The sequence below is a fragment of the Amblyomma mixtum genome, chromosome 4 (assembly GCF_055824585.1).
Source record: "Amblyomma mixtum isolate Tamu chromosome 4, ASM5582458v1, whole genome shotgun sequence".
Taxonomy (NCBI): Eukaryota; Metazoa; Arthropoda; class Arachnida; order Ixodida; family Ixodidae; genus Amblyomma; species Amblyomma mixtum.
In genome coordinates, this window is record NC_143015.1 from 553,347 (window position 1) to 573,723 (window position 20,377).

The following is a 20,377-nucleotide window of genomic DNA, read 5'->3' on the forward strand; positions in this document are numbered from 1 at the left end:
TCATCGCCAGGGATGCCTATAACGCCACCTTCCGCCTTCGCATTTCTGGGATTCGCGGCCACAAGAGCATATCGGTGACTTGTGCTCTCTGCTTTCTAGATACTCGTATCCTGCCGCAAGCTTACCAAGACTGGGCATCGTGCAAGCTTCTCGCCATCGACCCATCGTATCATCGAAAGCCTTACCTGTCATCTGGTGTCTCCGTTGCGTGACACCGCGGAACGAGACTCGTCCTGTGACGTCATCGACGGAGACAACGCCACCTGGAGCAGATTCATCGCCAGGGACGCCTATAAAGCCACCTTCCGCCTTCGCATTTCTGGGATTCGCGGCCACAAGAGCATATCGGTGACTTGTGCTCTCTGCTTTCTAGATACTCGTATCCTGCCGCAAGCTTACCAAGACTGGGCATCGTGCAAGCTTCTCGCCATCGACCCATCGTATCATCGAAAGCCTTACCTGTCATCTGGTGTCTCCGTTGCGTGACACCGCGGAACGAGACTCTTCCTGTGACGTCATCGACGGAGACAACGCCACCTGGAGCAGATTCATCGCCAGGGACGCCTATAAAGCCACCTTCCGCCTTCGCATTTCTGGGATTCGCGGCCACAAGAGCATATCGGTGACTTGTGCTCTCTGCTTTCTAGGTAGGCCTTTTTACTTACTGCTCAATTTTTAGCATATTCCTGTGGCCGCTGATCCCAATTGCTGTGTTTCAATGGGTGTGGATTTGTGCACGTATCGCGCTCGCATCGGCTCATTTTCTTCCTGTCGCGTGCATGTGTGTGAACATGACTATCGATTTAGACCAGGGGCGGGACTAGTCCGTGAACTTTGCCCGAGACCCACTTCATTCCTGCTTTCTACATGCCTGTCCCTACTTTTGCTTTGTGCGGGTGATGTCGAAGCAAACCCCGGACCAAAGGTTGATGATGTGCTCGCACTACTAAAAGAATGCCATGCTGAAACGACAGAAACGCTAAAAGAAATCAAACAGGACATAAACAACATCCAGGACCGTGTTGCTGTAATAGAGAAAAATATGTCCGCTGTACTTGATATGAAGAACAACATCGACACCGTGTCTTCTTCTGTAGAAGACGTCAAGACAAACATACGCAAAACAAACGATGATCTTACAGGTGTAGTCGAGGATATGAACAACAGAATGAGACGGAACAACTTGATTATTAAAGGACTCGCTGAAGAAGAACACGAAGGCTATGCAGAAAGAGAAAAAATAGTTAAGGACTTCTTTAGCGAGCATCTCGAGATACAGTGCGGTGACATCGAACGTGCCCATCGCCTTGGCCAGCCGCGTTCTGATCAAGCTCGACCAATCATAGTTAAGTTCCTGAACTTTAAATCTAAACTTGAAGCATTTCGAAATGCACATAAATTAAAAGATCTCACGGAACCAAAAGTTTGGCTAGAGGAAGATTTCTCCCCAAAAGTTCTTCATGCACGAAAAAAGCTGCGCGACTTCGCCAAAGCAAATATCAAAGAAAACGAGCGTTATTCCGTAAGATTTGACAAACTTCACATGAAAAATGGTGTTTACCGGTATGATTCTGCAACAGACAGCGTGAATAAACTTCCTTCAAGGCATATGCCCCCCGAGAATTGACAGTCTACCGCAAAGAAAATCAACCGTATCAAAACCAAACCAATCTCATTGGTCTTGGAAAACTTCCGCAGCATACACAACAAAGTAGATGCACTTAAAGCTATTACACATACCTGCTCTGCTGATATCATCGTGGGTACGGAACCGTGGCTAACAGAAGACGTTTCATGTCATGACATCGCGCTCCCATCATCGTTCGTATTATTTAGGAAAGATAGGGCTGATTCTCGACGAGGAGGAGGAGTGCTGATCGCGATTAACGAAGACTTCCATGCATCTCTTATCCCTATCGACTCACCCTTAGAAATAGTCTGGGTTTCCGCTCAACTTGGCCATATGCTTTGCATTATAGGCGCCTGTTATAGACCACCAAGTAGCCAACCTGAATTCATTGAACTCTTAAACGACGCTATCGAGCAGATCCTTGTAAAGCACCCGAATTGCCTCCTATTTTTAGCAGGTGACTTTAACTTTCCTGCGATTAACTGGACGACGCTAACCGTTGACTCCAATAATTACCGACAGGACAACATTAACTTCCTTCACTTACTTCAATATCACCAGCTCACCCAAATTGTTCACGAGCCCACTCGCGGTAAGCATATCCTGGACCTCATCTTAACAACCCATCCTGAGCTCTCAGAGATCCACGTCTTGGAAGAATTAAGTGACCACAAAGTTGTGCACTGTTCCCTTTCTCTTCCACGGAGCGACAAGACAAAAATGAAAAAGCTTATCTACAATTACGAACGCGCGGACGTTGAAAAAATGAACCTGTTGCTGGAAACTTTCACAAATAGTTTTCAGGCCAATTTTCATAATCGCACGGTCAGTGAAAATTGGAAGTTGTTTCGTGACAAGCTAAAAGAAGTTGAAGATTCCTGCGTGCCAAAACGAATGATAAGCACACGTAATAACGATCCTTGGTTTACCACAGATGTCAACAGGGCACTAAATAGGAAGAAAAGAGCATTTCGGAAAGCCGTTCGAACAAAGGAAACTACAGACTGGGAAAACTACAAAAGCATTTCTAAAATAGCTGAAAAACAAATTTCGGAAGCCAAAAACAAATATTTTAATTTTACACTTCCTAGTTTGATAACAACAGACCCTAGGAAATTTTGGAACACTGTTAATCCTAAAAGCGCTAGTACGGTTCCTGTTCTTTTGGGTGTAGACGGCAGCACTCTACCTATAGAACAATGTGCAGAACAATTTAACAACCACTTCTCACAAGTTTTTACAGATGAATTGCCCATTTGCAATCCACTGCAGCTTCCTGAGGCCAATATCCAGATTCCTTTTTCACCCATTCACATATCTGCTCTTGGCGTGGCTCGTGCAAATTGACCGCCTACCCCACCACACTAGCCCAGGACCCGATGGTATCAACGCGAAGCTGTTAAAAATAACCTGCCAGCACACAGCTTTCCTGCTATCACTCATTTTCCAACAGTCACTCGATACAACATGTGTGCCAGAAGATTGGAGGTCCGCTTATGTAATCCCGGTATTTAAATCTGGAGACAGATCCGTTCCTAATAATTACAGGCCAATTTCATTAACCTCGATATGTTGCAAGGTATTCGAACACATAATATACACAAATATTATGACTCATCTTAACCAGAACAACTTGCTTCACAACAACCAGCATGGCTTCCGCAAACATTTATCGTGCCAGACACAGTTATTTGAGCTAACAACGGACCTTCATCAAGCAATCGATTCTTCCCTCTACATTGACTCCATCTTTATTGATTTCTCTAAAGCCTTCGATCGCGTGCCTCATAACCGTCTGATGATAAAAATACGCAACTTGCAGCTGGATCAACATACTACGACGTGGATTAACGAATTTCTAACAAACCGCTTTCAGTCAGTTAAATTAGGGAGCTTCTTATCAAGACGTACAGGTGTTGCTTCAGGAGTACCTCAGGGTTCGGTGCTGGGTCCACTGCTTTTCTAAATATATATTAATGACATCGCGTTGAACATAACATCAACAATACGATTATTTGCAGATGACTGTGTAATTTACCGAGTAATATCTAGCCCTCGCGACATCGTTGCTCTCCAGACTGATCTTGATGAGCTAACAATTGGTGCGGCAGGTGGCAAATGGTAATTAACGCCGATAAAACTAAACACCTCAAGTTTACTTCCGTTGCCAACATGAGCCCTAATGCCTACTCAGTTAATAATACTACCATTGAAACTGCAGCGTCGGTAAAATACCTGGGTGTAAATTTTAACTCTAATTTATCCTGGAGCGCTCATATTGAACAAATCACTAACAAAGCCTTAAAAAAACTTGGTCTTCTTAAACGCCGACTGCACCAAGCCAACCAGGACACAAAACTACACGCATTCAACATGCTGATCAGGCCTGCGATAGAATACTGTCGGTGATCTGGAACCCTCATCACGTCTATCTCATCAACATGTTGGAATCTATTCAAAACAAAGCTGCTCGTTTCATCCTTTCCCGTTACTCTCGGTATCAAAGTGTAACAGCACTGAAACTATCGCTCCATCTCTCGCCTCTGGTCATGCGCAGAAAATTCAGCCGTTTATCCTTTTTCCATACTATCTACCACAGCAACACACCATTTTCAAGCTCTCATCTTCTCTCGGCACCGCACACATCGGCTCGTGTAGATCACAAGCAGAAGATTAAACCTATTTTCGCTCGGACAGAACGATACAAATACTCACCATTAGTCTTGTCTATCGAAGAGTGGAATTCGCTTCCTTCTAGCATTGCGACTATCGCTGAAACATCCTCATTTAAAACAGCTCTTTGGTCCTATTTAGAAAACTCTAACATATGTTGATGTGCGTTCTTTTTTTTTGTTTCTTGTTTTTTTGGTTGCTCTAGTGTGTGTGTGTGCTGACCGTAACGTTCCGCAAAATGTTAGATGCTGTGTTTAGTAACTTTCGAAGCCGGGATTTTTCTTGATTTTTTGCGCGGTTTGCTACATGTGAATTTTTTTCAAATACCTCATATTAGCTTTTTTTTTTTTGTTCCTCTTATTAACTTGTACCTGCCTTCTTAACTTGTTTACTTCTGTTTTCAGCCGTTTGTATTCTGTGTTTTATATCCGTTGTTTTCTTTGATGAATCCCCCCCCCCTATGTAATGCCCGCATTGGGCCTTTAGGGTATTGAAATAAATAAAATAAATAAAATAAATAAATAAAATGTTGGCGGCACACTTGGAACGAAACGACAATTGAGTAGCGCGGTGTTGTAGTAGCGACATTGCGATGGAAAGTCAGGATGAGGGCTACACGAACTCTAATTCTGGTAGCTACGTGGGTGTGAAAGTGAAGAGGGTCGCAGTTGTGTCGGATGCCACTGCCATTGCGAAAATGAGACCAGATGCAGGCTGGGCCAGCTTTTAAAAGGCGACGGTCCGAGCAGGCGGCCACGTCAGCAACCAAGTTGGCGGCAGACGTGCAACGAAAGGGATATTCATTAGCGCGGTGTTGTAGTAGCGACTTTGAGATGAACAGTCAGGATGAGGGCTACGCGAATTCCATTTCCGTTAGATACCTGTGTTTCAGAGTGAAGAGCGTCGTAGTTGTGTCGGATGCCACTGCCATTGCCAAAATGAGACCATGCAGGCTGGGCCAGCTTTCAATAGGTAACGGTCCGAGCAGGCGGCCACGTCAGCAACCAAGTTGGCGGCACGTGTGCACGAAACGGATATTCAGTAGCGCGGTGTTGTAGTAGGGCCCTTGCGATGAAAATCTGTATGAGGGCTACACGAATTCCAATTCTGCTAGATACATGGGTGTGAAAGTGAAGAGCGTCGCAATTGTGTCGGTTGCGACTGCCAGTGCGAAAATGAGACCAGATCAAGGCTGGACCAGCTTTTAATAAGTGACGGTCCGAGCAGGCGGCCACGTCAGCAACCAAGTTGTCGGCACACTTGCAACGAAACGGCGATTCAGTAGCGCGGTGTTGTAGTAGCGGCCTTGCGATCAACAGTCAGGATGAGGGCTACACGAATTCCATTTCCGGTAGATACGTGTGTTTGAAAGTGAAGAGCGTCGCAGTTGTGTCGGATGCCACTGCCATCGCCAAAATGAGACCAGATGCAGGCTGGGCCAGCTTTTAAAAGGCGACGGTCCGAGCAGGCGGCCACGTCAGCAACCAAGATGGCGGCACACATGCAACGAAACGGCAATTCAGTAGCGCGGTGTTGTAGTAGTGCCCTTGCGATCAACAGACAGGATGAGGGCTGCACGAATTCCAATTCCGGTAGATACGCGGGTTTGAAAGTGAAGGGCGTGGCAGTTGTATCGGATGCCACTGCCATTGCCAAAATGAGACCAGATGCAGGGTGGGCCAGCTTTTAATAGGTGACGGTCCGAGCAGGCGGCCACGTCAGCAACCATGTTGGCGGCACATTTGGAACGAAACGACAATTGAGTAGCGCGGTGTTGTAGTAGCGACATTGCGATGGAAAGTCAGGATGAGGGCTACACGAACTCTAATTCTGGTAGCTACGTGGGTGTGAAAGTGAAGAGCGTCGTAGCTGTGTCGGATGCCACTGCCATTGCCAAAATGAGACCATGCAGGCTGGGCCAGCTTTCAATAGGTAACGGTCCGAGCAGGCGGCCACGTCAGCAACCAAGTTGGCGGCACGTGTGCACGAAACGGATATTCAGTAGCGCGGTGTTGTAGTAGCGACCTTGCGATGAACAGTCAGGATGAGGGCTACACGATTTCTAATTCCGGTACATACGTGGGTTTGAAAGTGAAGAGCTTCGCAGTTGTGTCGGATGCCACTGCCATTTCCAAAATGAGAGCAGATGCAGGCTGGGCCAGCTTTTAAAATGCGACGGTCCGAGCTGGCGGCCACGTCAGCAACGAAGTTGGCGGCACACGTGGAACGAAAGGGATATCCAGAAGCGCGGTGTTGCAGTAGCGACCTTGAGATGAACAGTCAGGATGAGAGCTACAGGAATTCCAATTCCGATAGATACGCGGGTTTGAAAGTGAAGAGCGTCGCAGTTGTGTCGGATGCCACTGCCATTGCCAAAATGAGACCTGATGCACGCTGGGCCAGCTTTTAATAGGCGACGGTCCGAGCAGGCGGCCACGTCGCAAAAGTTGGCGGCACACTTGCAACGAAACGGCAATTGAGTAGCGCGCTGTTGTGTAGCGACCTTGCGATGAATGGTCTGGATGAGGGCTACACGAATTCCAATTCTGGTAGATACGTGGGTGTGAAAGTAAAGAGCGTCGCAATTGGGTCGGTTGCGACTGCCAGTGCCAAAATGAGACTACATGAAGGCTGGGCCAGCTTTTAATAGGTGACGGCCCGAGCAGGCAGCAACGTCAGCAACCAAGTTGGCGGAACACGTGCAACGAAACGGCAATTCAGTAGCTCGGTGTTGTAGAAGCGACCTTGCGATGAACAGTCAGGATGAGGGCTAAACGAATTCCATTTCCGTTAGATACCTGCGTTTGAAAGTGAAGAGCGTCGCAGTTGTGTCGGATGCCACTGCCATTGCCAAAATGAGACCAGATGCAGGCTGGGCCAGCTTTTAATAGGCGACGGTCTGAACAGGCGGCCACATCAGCAACCAAGTTGGCGGCACACGTGCAACGAAACGGCAATTCAGTAGCGCGGTGTTGTAGTAGTTATCGTGGGAAGAACAGGCAGGATGAGGGATACACGAATTCCAATTCCGGTAGATACGTGAGTTTGAAAGTGAAGAGCGTCCCTGTTGTGTCGGATGCTACTGCCATTGCCAAAAAGAGACCAGATGCAGGCTGGGCCAGCTGCTAAAAGGCGACGGTCCGAGCAGGCGGCCACGTCAGCAACCAATTTGGCGGCACACGTGCAATGAAACGGCTATTCAGTAGCGCGGTTTTGTAGTAGCGCCCTTGCGATGAACAGTCAGGATGAGGGCTACACGAATTCCATTTCCGGTAGATACCTGGGTTTGAAAGTGAAGAGCGTCGCAGTTGTGTCGGATGCCACTGCCTCTGCAAAAATGACACCAAATGCAGTACCAGCTTTCAATACGCGACGGTCCGAGCAGGCGGCCACGTCAGCAAACAAGTTGGCAGCATACGTGCAACGAAACGGCAATTCTGTAGCGCGGTGTTGTAGTAGCGGCCTTGCGATCAACAGTCAGGATGAGGACTACACGAATTCCATTTCCGGTAGATACCTGGGTTTGAAAGTGAAGAGCGTCGCAGTTGTGTCGGATGCCACTGCCATTGCCAAATTGAGACCTGACGCAGGCTGGGCCAGCTTTTAATAGGCGACGGTCCGAGCAGGCGGCCATGTCGCAAGCAAGTTGGCGGCACACGTACAACGAAACGGCAATTCAGTAGCGCGGTGTTGTAGTAGGGCCCTTGCGATGAAAAGTCAGGATGAGGGCTACACGAATTCCATTTCCGGAAGACACCTTGATATAAAAGTGAAGAGCGTTGCAGCTGTGTCGGTTGCCGCTGCCATTGCCAAAATGACACCAGATGCAGGCCGGGCCAGCTTTTATTAGGCGATGGTCCGTGCAGTCGGCCACGTCAGCAACCAAGTTGGCGGCACACGTGCAACGAAACGGATATTCTGTAGCGCGGTGTTGTAGTAGCCGCCTTGCGATGAACAGTCAGGATGAGGGCTACACGAATTCCAATTCCGGTAGATGCGCGGGTTTGAAAGTGAAGAGCGTCGCAGTTGTGTCGGATGCCACTGCCACATCCAAAATGAGACCAGATGCAGGCTGGGCCAGCTTTTAATAGGCGACGGTCCGAGCAGGCGGCCATGTCGCAAGCAAGTTGGGGGCACAAGTGCAACGAAACGGCGATTCAGTAGCGCGGTGTTGTAGTAGGGCCCTTGCGATGAACAGTCAGGATGAGGGCTACACGAATTCCAATTCAGGTAGATACGTGGGTTTGAAAGTGAAGAGCGTCGCAGTTGTGTCGAATGCAACTGCCATCGCCAAAATGAGACCAGATGCAGGCTGGGCCAGATTTTAAAAGGGGACGGTCCGAGCAGGCGGCCACGTCACCAAACAAGTTGGCGGCACACGTGAAACGAAAGGGATATTCAGTAGCGCGGTTTTGTAGTAACGACCTTGCGATGAAAAGTCAGGATGAGGGCTACACAAATTGCAATTCCGGTAGATACGCAGGTTTGAAAGCGAAAATCGTCGCAGTTGTGTCGGATGACACTGCCATTGCCAAAATGAGACCTGATGCAGGCCGGGCCAGCTTTTAATAGGCGACGGTCCGAGCAGGCGGCCACGTCGCAAGCAAGTTGGCTGCACATGTGCAACGAAGCGGCAATTCAGTAGCGCGGTGTTGTAGTAGGGCCCTTGCGATGAACAGTCAGGATGAGGGCTACACGAATCCCATTTAAGGTAGATACCTGGGTTTCAAACTGAAGAGTGTCGCAGTTTTGTCGGATGCCACGGCCGTTGCCAAAATGAGACCAGATGCAGGCTAGGCCAGCTTTTAATAGGTGACGGTCCGAGCAGGCGGCCACGTCAGCAACCAAGTTGGCGGCACGTGTGCACGAAACGGATATTCAGTAGCGCGGTGTTGTAGTAGGGCCCTTGCGATGAAATTCTGTATGAGGGCTACACGAATTCCAATTCTGCTAGATACATGGGTGTGAAAGTGAAGAGCGTCGCAATTGTGTCGGTTGCGACTGCCAGTGCGAAAATGAGACCAGATGAAGGCTGGGCCAGCTTTTAATAAGTGACGGTCCGAGCAGGCGGCCACGTCAGCAACCAAGTTGTCGGCACACTTGCAACGAAACGGCGATTCAGTAGCGCGGTGTTGTAGTAGCGGCCTTGCGATCAACAGTCAGGATGAGGGCTACACGAATTCCATTTCCGGTAGATACCTTGATTTAAAAGTGAAGAGCGTCGCAGCTGTGTCGGTTGCCGCTGCCATTGCCAAAATGACACCAGATGCAGGCTGGGCCAGCTTTTAATAGGTGATGGTCCGTGCAGTCGGCCACGTCAGCAACCAAGTTGGCGGCACACGTGCAACGAAACGGATATTCAGTAGCGCGCTGTTGTAGTAGCGGCCTTGCGATGAACAGTCAGGATGAGGGCTACAGGAATTCCAATTCCGGTAGATACGTGTGTTTGAAAGTGAAGAGCGTCGCAGTTGTGTCGGATGCCACTGCCATCGCCAAAATGAGACCAGATGCAGGCTGGGCCAGCTTTTAAAAGGCGACGGTCCGAGCAGGCGGCCACGTCAGCAACCAAGATGGCGGCACACATGCAACGAAACGGCAATTCAGTAGCGCGGTGTTGTAGTAGTGCCCTTGCGATCAACAGACAGGATGAGGGCTGCACGAATTCCAATTCCGGTAGATACGCGGGTTTGAAAGTGAAGGGCGTGGCAGTTGTATCGGATGCCACTGCCATTGCCAAAATGAGACCAGATGCAGGGTGGGCCAGCTTTTAATAGGTGACGGTCCGAGCAGGCGGCCACGTCAGCAACCATGTTGGCGGCACATTTGGAACGAAACGACAATTGAGTAGCGCGGTGTTGTAGTAGCGACATTGCGATGGAAAGTCAGGATGAGGGCTACACGAACTCTAATTCTGGTAGCTACGTGGGTGTGAAAGTGAAGAGCGTCGTAGCTGTGTCGGATGCCACTGCCATTGCCAAAATGAGACCATGCAGGCTGGGCCAGCTTTCAATAGGTAACGGTCCGAGCAGGCGGCCACGTCAGCAACCAAGTTGGCGGCACGTGTGCACGAAACGGATATTCAGTAGCGCGGTGTTGTAGTAGCGACCTTGCGATGAACAGTCAGGATGAGGGCTACACGATTTCTAATTCCGGTACATACGTGGGTTTGAAAGTGAAGAGCTTCGCAGTTGTGTCGGATGCCACTGCCATTTCCAAAATGAGAGCAGATGCAGGCTGGGCCAGCTTTTAAAATGCGACGGTCCGAGCTGGCGGCCACGTCAGCAACGAAGTTGGCGGCACACGTGGAACGAAAGGGATATCCAGAAGCGCGGTGTTGCAGTAGCGACCTTGAGATGAACAGTCAGGATGAGAGCTACAGGAATTCCAATTCCGATAGATACGCGGGTTTGAAAGTGAAGAGCGTCGCAGTTGTGTCGGATGCCACTGCCATTGCCAAAATGAGACCTGATGCACGCTGGGCCAGCTTTTAATAGGCGACGGTCCGAGCAGGCGGCCACGTCGCAAAAGTTGGCGGCACACTTGCAACGAAACGGCAATTGAGTAGCGCGCTGTTGTGTAGCGACCTTGCGATGAATGGTCTGGATGAGGGCTACACGAATTCCAATTCTGGTAGATACGTGGGTGTGAAAGTAAAGAGCGTCGCAATTGGGTCGGTTGCGACTGCCAGTGCCAAAATGAGACTACATGAAGGCTGGGCCAGCTTTTAATAGGTGACGGCCCGAGCAGGCAGCAACGTCAGCAACCAAGTTGGCGGAACACGTGCAACGAAACGGCAATTCAGTAGCTCGGTGTTGTAGAAGCGACCTTGCGATGAACAGTCAGGATGAGGGCTAAACGAATTCCATTTCCGTTAGATACCTGCGTTTGAAAGTGAAGAGCGTCGCAGTTGTGTCGGATGCCACTGCCATTGCCAAAATGAGACCAGATGCAGGCTGGGCCAGCTTTTAATAGGCGACGGTCTGAACAGGCGGCCACATCAGCAACCAAGTTGGCGGCACACGTGCAACGAAACGGCAATTCAGTAGCGCGGTGTTGTAGTAGTTATCGTGGGAAGAACAGGCAGGATGAGGGATACACGAATTCCAATTCCGGTAGATACGTGAGTTTGAAAGTGAAGAGCGTCCCTGTTGTGTCGGATGCTACTGCCATTGCCAAAAAGAGACCAGATGCAGGCTGGGCCAGCTGCTAAAAGGCGACGGTCCGAGCAGGCGGCCACGTCAGCAACCAATTTGGCGGCACACGTGCAATGAAACGGCTATTCAGTAGCGCGGTTTTGTAGTAGCGCCCTTGCGATGAACAGTCAGGATGAGGGCTACACGAATTCCATTTCCGGTAGATACCTGGGTTTGAAAGTGAAGAGCGTCGCAGTTGTGTCGGATGCCACTGCCTCTGCAAAAATGACACCAAATGCAGTACCAGCTTTCAATACGCGACGGTCCGAGCAGGCGGCCACGTCAGCAAACAAGTTGGCAGCATACGTGCAACGAAACGGCAATTCTGTAGCGCGGTGTTGTAGTAGCGGCCTTGCGATCAACAGTCAGGATGAGGACTACACGAATTCCATTTCCGGTAGATACCTGGGTTTGAAAGTGAAGAGCGTCGCAGTTGTGTCGGATGCCACTGCCATTGCCAAATTGAGACCTGACGCAGGCTGGGCCAGCTTTTAATAGGCGACGGTCCGAGCAGGCGGCCATGTCGCAAGCAAGTTGGCGGCACACGTACAACGAAACGGCAATTCAGTAGCGCGGTGTTGTAGTAGGGCCCTTGCGATGAAAAGTCAGGATGAGGGCTACACGAATTCCATTTCCGGTAGACACCTTGATATAAAAGTGAAGAGCGTTGCAGCTGTGTCGGTTGCCGCTGCCATTGCCAAAATGACACCAGATGCAGGCCGGGCCAGCTTTTATTAGGCGATGGTCCGTGCAGTCGGCCACGTCAGCAACCAAGTTGGCGGCACACGTGCAACGAAACGGATATTCTGTAGCGCGGTGTTGTAGTAGCCGCCTTGCGATGAACAGTCAGGATGAGGGCTACACGAATTCCAATTCCGGTAGATGCGCGGGTTTGAAAGTGAAGAGCGTCGCAGTTGTGTCGGATGCCACTGCCACATCCAAAATGAGACCAGATGCAGGCTGGGCCAGCTTTTAATAGGCGACGGTCCGAGCAGGCGGCCATGTCGCAAGCAAGTTGGGGGCACAAGTGCAACGAAACGGCGATTCAGTAGCGCGGTGTTGTAGTAGGGCCCTTGCGATGAACAGTCAGGATGAGGGCTACACGAATTCCAATTCAGGTAGATACGTGGGTTTGAAAGTGAAGAGCGTCGCAGTTGTGTCGAATGCAACTGCCATCGCCAAAATGAGACCAGATGCAGGCTGGGCCAGATTTTAAAAGGGGACGGTCCGAGCAGGCGGCCACGTCACCAAACAAGTTGGCGGCACACGTGAAACGAAAGGGATATTCAGTAGCGCGGTTTTGTAGTAACGACCTTGCGATGAAAAGTCAGGATGAGGGCTACACAAATTGCAATTCCGGTAGATACGCAGGTTTGAAAGCGAAAATCGTCGCAGTTGTGTCGGATGACACTGCCATTGCCAAAATGAGACCTGATGCAGGCCGGGCCAGCTTTTAATAGGCGACGGTCCGAGCAGGCGGCCACGTCGCAAGCAAGTTGGCTGCACATGTGCAACGAAGCGGCAATTCAGTAGCGCGGTGTTGTAGTAGGGCCCTTGCGATGAACAGTCAGGATGAGGGCTACACGAATCCCATTTAAGGTAGATACCTGGGTTTCAAACTGAAGAGTGTCGCAGTTTTGTCGGATGCCACGGCCGTTGCCAAAATGAGACCAGATGCAGGCTAGGCCAGCTTTTAATAGGTGACGGTCCGAGCAGGCGGCCACGTCAGCAACCAAGTTGGCGGCACGTGTGCACGAAACGGATATTCAGTAGCGCGGTGTTGTAGTAGGGCCCTTGCGATGAAATTCTGTATGAGGGCTACACGAATTCCAATTCTGCTAGATACATGGGTGTGAAAGTGAAGAGCGTCGCAATTGTGTCGGTTGCGACTGCCAGTGCGAAAATGAGACCAGATGAAGGCTGGGCCAGCTTTTAATAAGTGACGGTCCGAGCAGGCGGCCACGTCAGCAACCAAGTTGTCGGCACACTTGCAACGAAACGGCGATTCAGTAGCGCGGTGTTGTAGTAGCGGCCTTGCGATCAACAGTCAGGATGAGGGCTACACGAATTCCATTTCCGGTAGATACCTTGATTTAAAAGTGAAGAGCGTCGCAGCTGTGTCGGTTGCCGCTGCCATTGCCAAAATGACACCAGATGCAGGCTGGGCCAGCTTTTAATAGGTGATGGTCCGTGCAGTCGGCCACGTCAGCAACCAAGTTGGCGGCACACGTGCAACGAAACGGATATTCAGTAGCGCGCTGTTGTAGTAGCGGCCTTGCGATGAACAGTCAGGATGAGGGCTACAGGAATTCCAATTCCGGTAGATACGTGTGTTTGAAAGTGAAGAGCGTCGCAGTTGTGTCGGATGCCACTGCCATCGCCAAAATGAGACCAGATGCAGGCTGGGCCAGCTTTTAAAAGGCGACGGTCCGAGCAGGCGGCCACGTCAGCAACCAAGATGGCGGCACACATGCAACGAAACGGCAATTCAGTAGCGCGGTGTTGTAGTAGTGCCCTTGCGATCAACAGACAGGATGAGGGCTGCACGAATTCCAATTCCGGTAGATACGCGGGTTTGAAAGTGAAGGGCGTGGCAGTTGTATCGGATGCCACTGCCATTGCCAAAATGAGACCAGATGCAGGGTGGGCCAGCTTTTAATAGGTGACGGTCCGAGCAGGCGGCCACGTCAGCAACCATGTTGGCAGCACACTTGGAACGAAACGACAATTGAGTAGCGCGGTGTTGTAGTTGCGACATTGCGATGGAAAGTCAGGATGAGGGCTACACGAACTCTAATTCTGGTAGCTACGTGGGTGTGAAAGTGAAGAGCGTCGTAGTTGTGTCGGATGCCACTGCCATTGCCAAAATGAGACCATGCAGGCTGGGCCAGCTTTCAATAGGTAACGGTCCGAGCAGGCGGCCACGTCAGCAACCAAGTTGGCGGCACGTGTGCACGAAACGGATATTCAGTAGCGCGTTGTTGTAGTAGCGACCTTGCGATGAACAGTCAGGATGAGGGCTACACGATTTCTAATTCCGGTACATACGTGGGTTTGAAAGTGAAGAGCTTCGCAGTTGTGTCGGATGCCACTGCCATTTCCAAAATGAGAGCAGATGCAGGCTGGGCCAGCTTTTAAAATGCGACAGTCCGAGCTGGCGGCCACGTCAGCAACGAAGTTGGCGGCACACGTGGAACGAAAGGGATATCCAGAAGCGCGGTGTTGCAGTAGCGACCTTGAGATGAACAGTCAGGATGAGAGCTACAGGAATTCCAATTCCGATAGATACGCGGGTTTGAAAGTGAAGAGCGTCGCAGTTGTGTCGGATGCCACTGCCATTGCCAAAATGAGACCTGATGCACGCTGGGCCAGCTTTTAATAGGCGACGGTCCGAGCAGGCGGCCACGTCGCAAAAGTTGGCGGCACACTTGCAACGAACCGGCAATTGAGTAGCGCGCTGTTGTGTAGCGACCTTGGATGAATGGTCTGGATGAGGGCTACACGAATTCCAATTCTGGTAGATACGTGGGTGTGAAAGTGAAGAGCGTCGCAATTGGGTCGGTTGCGACTGCCAGTGCCAAAATGAGACTACATGAAGGCTGGGCCAGCTTTTAATAGGTGACGGCCCGAGCAGGCAGCAACGTCAGCAACCAAGTTGGCGGAACACGTGCAACGAAACGGCAATTCAGTAGCTCGGTGTTGTAGAACCGACCTTGCGATGAACAGTCAGGATGAGGGCTAAACGAATTCCATTTCCGTTAGATACCTGCGTTTCAAAGTGAAGAGCGTCGCAGTTGTGTCGGATGCCACTGCCATTGCCAAAATGAGACCAGATGCAGGCTGGGCCAGTTTTTAATAGGCGACGGTCTGAACAGGCGGCCACATCAGCAACCAAGTTGGCGGCACACGTGCAACGAAACGGCAATTCAGTAGCGCGGTGTTGTAGTAGTTATCGTGGGAAGAACAGGCAGGATGAGGGATACACGAATTCCAATTCCGGTAGATACGTGAGTTTGAAAGTGAAGAGCGTCCCTGTTGTGTCGGATGCTACTGCCATTGCCAAAAAGAGACCAGATGCAGGCTGGGCCAGCTGCTAAAAGGCGACGGTCCGAGCAGGCGGCCACGTCAGCAACCAATTTGGCGGCACACGTGCAATGAAACGGCTATTCAGTAGCGCGGTTTTGTAGTAGCGCCCTTGCGATGAACAGTCAGGATGAGGGCTACACGAATTCCATTTTTATTTATTTATTTATTTATTTATTTATGAATACTGTCAACCCTCATTTGAGGGTCATTACAGGGAGGGAAAGTGAAGAGACAAAAAAATGCATATATAACCATGAATGAACAAGCTTCTTTGAGCATACAATACAAGAGAGCATTGAAACGCAACACAGTTCACACCACTGTAGAACCACCTGCGATACAAAAAGCAATATTGGACAATCAGTTACGCGCCCATCTACAAGAATCCCTGGGTTTGAAAGTGAAGAGCGTCGCAGTTGTGTCGGATGCCACTGCCTCTGCAAAAATGACACCAAATGCAGTACCAGCTTTCAATACGCGACGGTCCGAGCAGGCGGCCACGTCAGCAAACAAGTTGGCAGCATACGTGCAACGAAACGGCAATTCTGTAGCGCGGTGTTGTAGTAGCGGCCTTGCGATCAACAGTCAGGATGAGGACTACACGAATTCCATTTCCGGTAGATACCTGGGTTTGAAAGTGAAGAGCGTCGCAGTTGTGTCGGATGCCACTGCCTCTGCAAAAATGACACCAAATGCAGTACCAGCTTTCAATACGCGACGGTCCGAGCAGGCGGCCACGTCAGCAAACAAGTTGGCAGCATACGTGCAACGAAACAGCGATTCAGTAGCGCGGTGTTGTAGTAGCTGCCTTGCGATCAACAGTCAGGATGAGGGCTACACGAATTCCATTTCTGGTAGATTCCTGCGTTTCAAAGTGAAGAGCGTCGCAGTGTTGTCGGATGTCACTGCCATTGCCAAAATGACACCAGATGCAGGCCGGGCCAGCTTTTATTAGGCGATGGTCCGTGCAGTCGGCCACGTCAGCAACCAAGTTGGCGGCACACGTGCAACGAAACGGCGATTCAGTAGCACGGTGTTGTAGTAGCGGCCTTGCGATCAACAGTCAGGATGAGGACTACGCGAATTCCATTTCCGGTAGATACCTTGGTTTGAAAGTGAAGAGCGTCGCAGTTGTGTCGGATGCCACTGCCATTGCCAAATTGAGACCTGACGCAGGCTGGGCCAGCCTTTAATAGGCTACGGTCCCAGCAGGCGGCCATGTCGCAAGCAAGTTGGCGGCACACTTACAACGAAACGGCAATTCAATAGCGCGGTGTTGTAGTAGGGCCCTTGCGATGAAAAGACAGGATGAGGGCTACACGAATTCCATTTCCGGTAGACACCTTGATTTAAAAGTGAAGAGCGTCGCAGCTGTGTCGGTTGCCGCTGCCATTGCCAAAATGACACCAGATGCAGGCTGGGCCAGCTTTTAATAGGTGATGGTCCGTGCAGTCAGCCACGTCAGCAACCAAGTTGGCGGCACACGTGCAACGAAACGGATATTCAGTAGCACGGTGTTGTAGTAGCGGCCTTGCGATGAACAGTCAGGATGAGGGCTACAGGAATTCCAATTCCGGTAGATACGTGTGTTTGAAAGTGAAGAGCGTCGCAGTTGTGTCGGATGCCACTGCCACTGCAAAAATGACACCAAATGCAGTACCAGCTTTCAATACGCGACGGTCCGAGCAGGCGGCCACGTCAGCAAACAAGTTGGCAGCATACGTGCAACGAAACGGCAATTCTGTAGCGCGGTATTGTAGCAGCGGCCATGCGATGAACAATCACGATGAGAGCTACACGAATTCCTTTTCCGGTAGATACCTGGGTTTGAAAGTGAGGAGCGTCGCATTGTGTCGCTTGCGACTGCCATTGCCAAAATGAGACCTGATGCAGTCTGGGCTAGCTTTTAATAGGCGACGGTCCGAGCAGGTGGCCACGTCGCAAGCAAGTTGGTGGCACGTCCAACGAAACGGCGATTCAGTAGCGCGTTGTTGTAGAAGGGGCCCTTCCGATGAAAATCTGTATGAGGGCTACACGAATTCCAATTCTGGTAGATACATGGGTGTGAAAGTGAAGAGCGTCGTAATTGTGTCGGTTGCGACTGCCAGTGCGAAAATGAGACCAGATGAAGGCTGGGCCAGCTTTTAATAAGTGACGGTCCGAGCAGGCGGCCACGTCAGCAACCAAGTTGTCGGCACACTTGCAACGAAACAGCGATTCAGTAGCGCGGTGTTGTAGTAGGGCCCTTGCGATGAAAAGACAGGATGAGGGCTACACGAATTCCATTTCCGGTAGACACCTTGATATAAAAGTGAAGAGCGTTGCAGCTGTGTCGGTTGCCGCTGCCATTGCCAAAATGACACCAGATGCAGGCTGGGCCAGCTTTTAATAGGCGATGGTCCGTGCAGTCGGCCACGTCAGCAACCAAGTTGGCGGCACACGTGCAACGAAACGGATATTCTGTAGCGCGGTGTTGTAGTAGCGGCCTTGCGATGAACAGTCAGGATGAGGGCTACACGAATTCCAATTCCGGTAGATGCGCGGGTTTGAAAGTGAAGATCGTCGCAGTTGTGTCGGATGCCACTGCCACATCCAAAATGAGACCAGATGCAGGCTGGGCCAGCTTTTAATAGGCGACGGTCCGAGCAGGCGGCCACGTCGCAAGCAAGTTGGCGGCACAAGTGCAACGAAACGGCGATTCAGTAGCGCGGTGTTGTAGTAGGGCCCTTGCGATGAACAGTCAGGATGAGGGCTACACGAATTCCAATTCAGGTAGATACGTGGGTTTGAAAGTGAAGAGCGTCGCAGTTGTGTCGAATGCAACTCCATCGCCAAAATGAGACCAGATGCAGGCTGGGCCAGATTTTAAAAGGGGACGGTCCGAGCAGGCGGCCACGTCACCAAACAAGTTGGCGGCACACGTGAAACGAAAGGGATATTCAGTAGCGCGGTTTTGTAGTAACGACCTTGCGATGAAAAGTCAGGATGAGGGCTACACAAATTGCAATTCCGGTAGATACGCAGGTTTGAAAGCGAAAAGCGTCGCAGTTGTGTCGGATGACACTGCCATTGCCAAAATGAGACCTGATGCAGGCCGGGCCAGCTTTTAATAGGCGACGGTCCGAGCAGGCGGCCACGTCGCAAGCAAGTTGGCTGCACACGTGCAACGAAACGGCAATTCAGTAGCGCGGTGTTGTAGTAGTTATCGTGGGAACAACAGGCAGGATGAGGGATACACGAATTCCAATTCCGGTAGATACGTGAGTTTGAAAGTGAAGAGCGTCCCTGTTGTGTCGGATGCTACTGCCATTGCCAAAAAGAGACCAGATGCAGGCTGGGCCAGCTGCTAAAAGGCGACGGTTCGAGCAGGCGGCCACGTCAGCAACCAATTTGGCGGCACACGTGCAATGAAACGGCTATTCAGTAGCGCGGTGTTGTAGTAGGGCCCTTGCGATGAACAGTCAGGATGAGGGCTACACGAATCCCATTTAAGGTAGATACCTGGGTTTCAAACTGAAGAGTGTCGCAGTTTTGTCGGATGCCACGGCCGTTGCCAAAATGAGACCAGATGCAGGCTAGGCCAGCTTTTAATAGGTGACGGTCCGAGCAGGCGGCCACGTCAGCAGCCAAGTTGGCGGAACACTTGCCACGAAACGGCAATTCAGTAGCGCGGTGTTGTAGTAGCGACCTTGCGATGAAAGGTCAGGATGAGGGCTACACGAATTCCATTTCCGGTAGATACCTTGGTTTGAAACTGAAGAGCGTCGCAGTTGTGTCGGATGCCACTGTCATTGCCAAAATGAGACCAGATGCAGGCTGGGCCAGCTTTTAATAGGCGACGGTCTGAGCAGGCGGCCACATCAGCAAACAAGTTGTCGGCACACGTGCAACGAAACGGCAATTCAGTAGCGCGGTGTTGTAGTAGTTATCGTGGGAAGAACAGGCAGGATGAGGGATACACGAATTCCAATTCCGGTAGATACGTGAGTTTGAAAGTGAAGAGCGTCCCTGTTGTGTCGGATGCTACTGCCATTGCCAAAAAGAGACCAGATGCAGGCTGGGCCAGCTGATAAAAGGCGACGGTTCGAGCAGGCGGCCACGTCAGCAACCAATTTGGCGGCACACGTGCAATGAAACGGCTATTCAGTAGCGCGGTTTTGTAGTAGCGCCCTTGCGATGAACAGTGAGGATGAGGGCTACACGAATTCCATTTCCGGTAGATACCTGGGTTTGAAAGTGAAGAGCGTCGCAGTTGTGTCGGATGCCACTGCCACTGCAAAAATGACACCAAATGCAGTACCAGCTTTCAATACACGACGGTCCGAGCAGGCGGCCACGTCAGCAAACAAGTTGGCAGCATACGTGCAACGAAACGGCAATTCTGTAGCGCGGTGTTGTAGCAGCGGCCATGCGATGAACAATCACGATGAGAGCTACACTAATTCCTTTTCCGGTAGATACCTGGGTTTGAAAGTGAGGAGCGTCGCATTGTGTCGCTTGCGACTGCCATTGCCAAAATGAGACCTGATGCAGTCTGGGCTAGCTTTTAATAGGCGACGGTCCGAGCAGGTGGCCACGTCGCAAGCAAGTTGGTGCCACGTCCAACGAAACGGCGATTCAGTAGCGCGTTGTTGTAGTAGGGCCCTTGCGATGAAAATCTGTATGAGGGCTACACGAATTCCAATTCTGGTAGATACATGGGTGTGAAAGTGAAGAGCGTCGCAATTGTGTCGGTTGCGACTGCCAGTGCGAAAATGAGACCAGATGAAGGCTGGGCCAGCTTTTAATAAGTGAC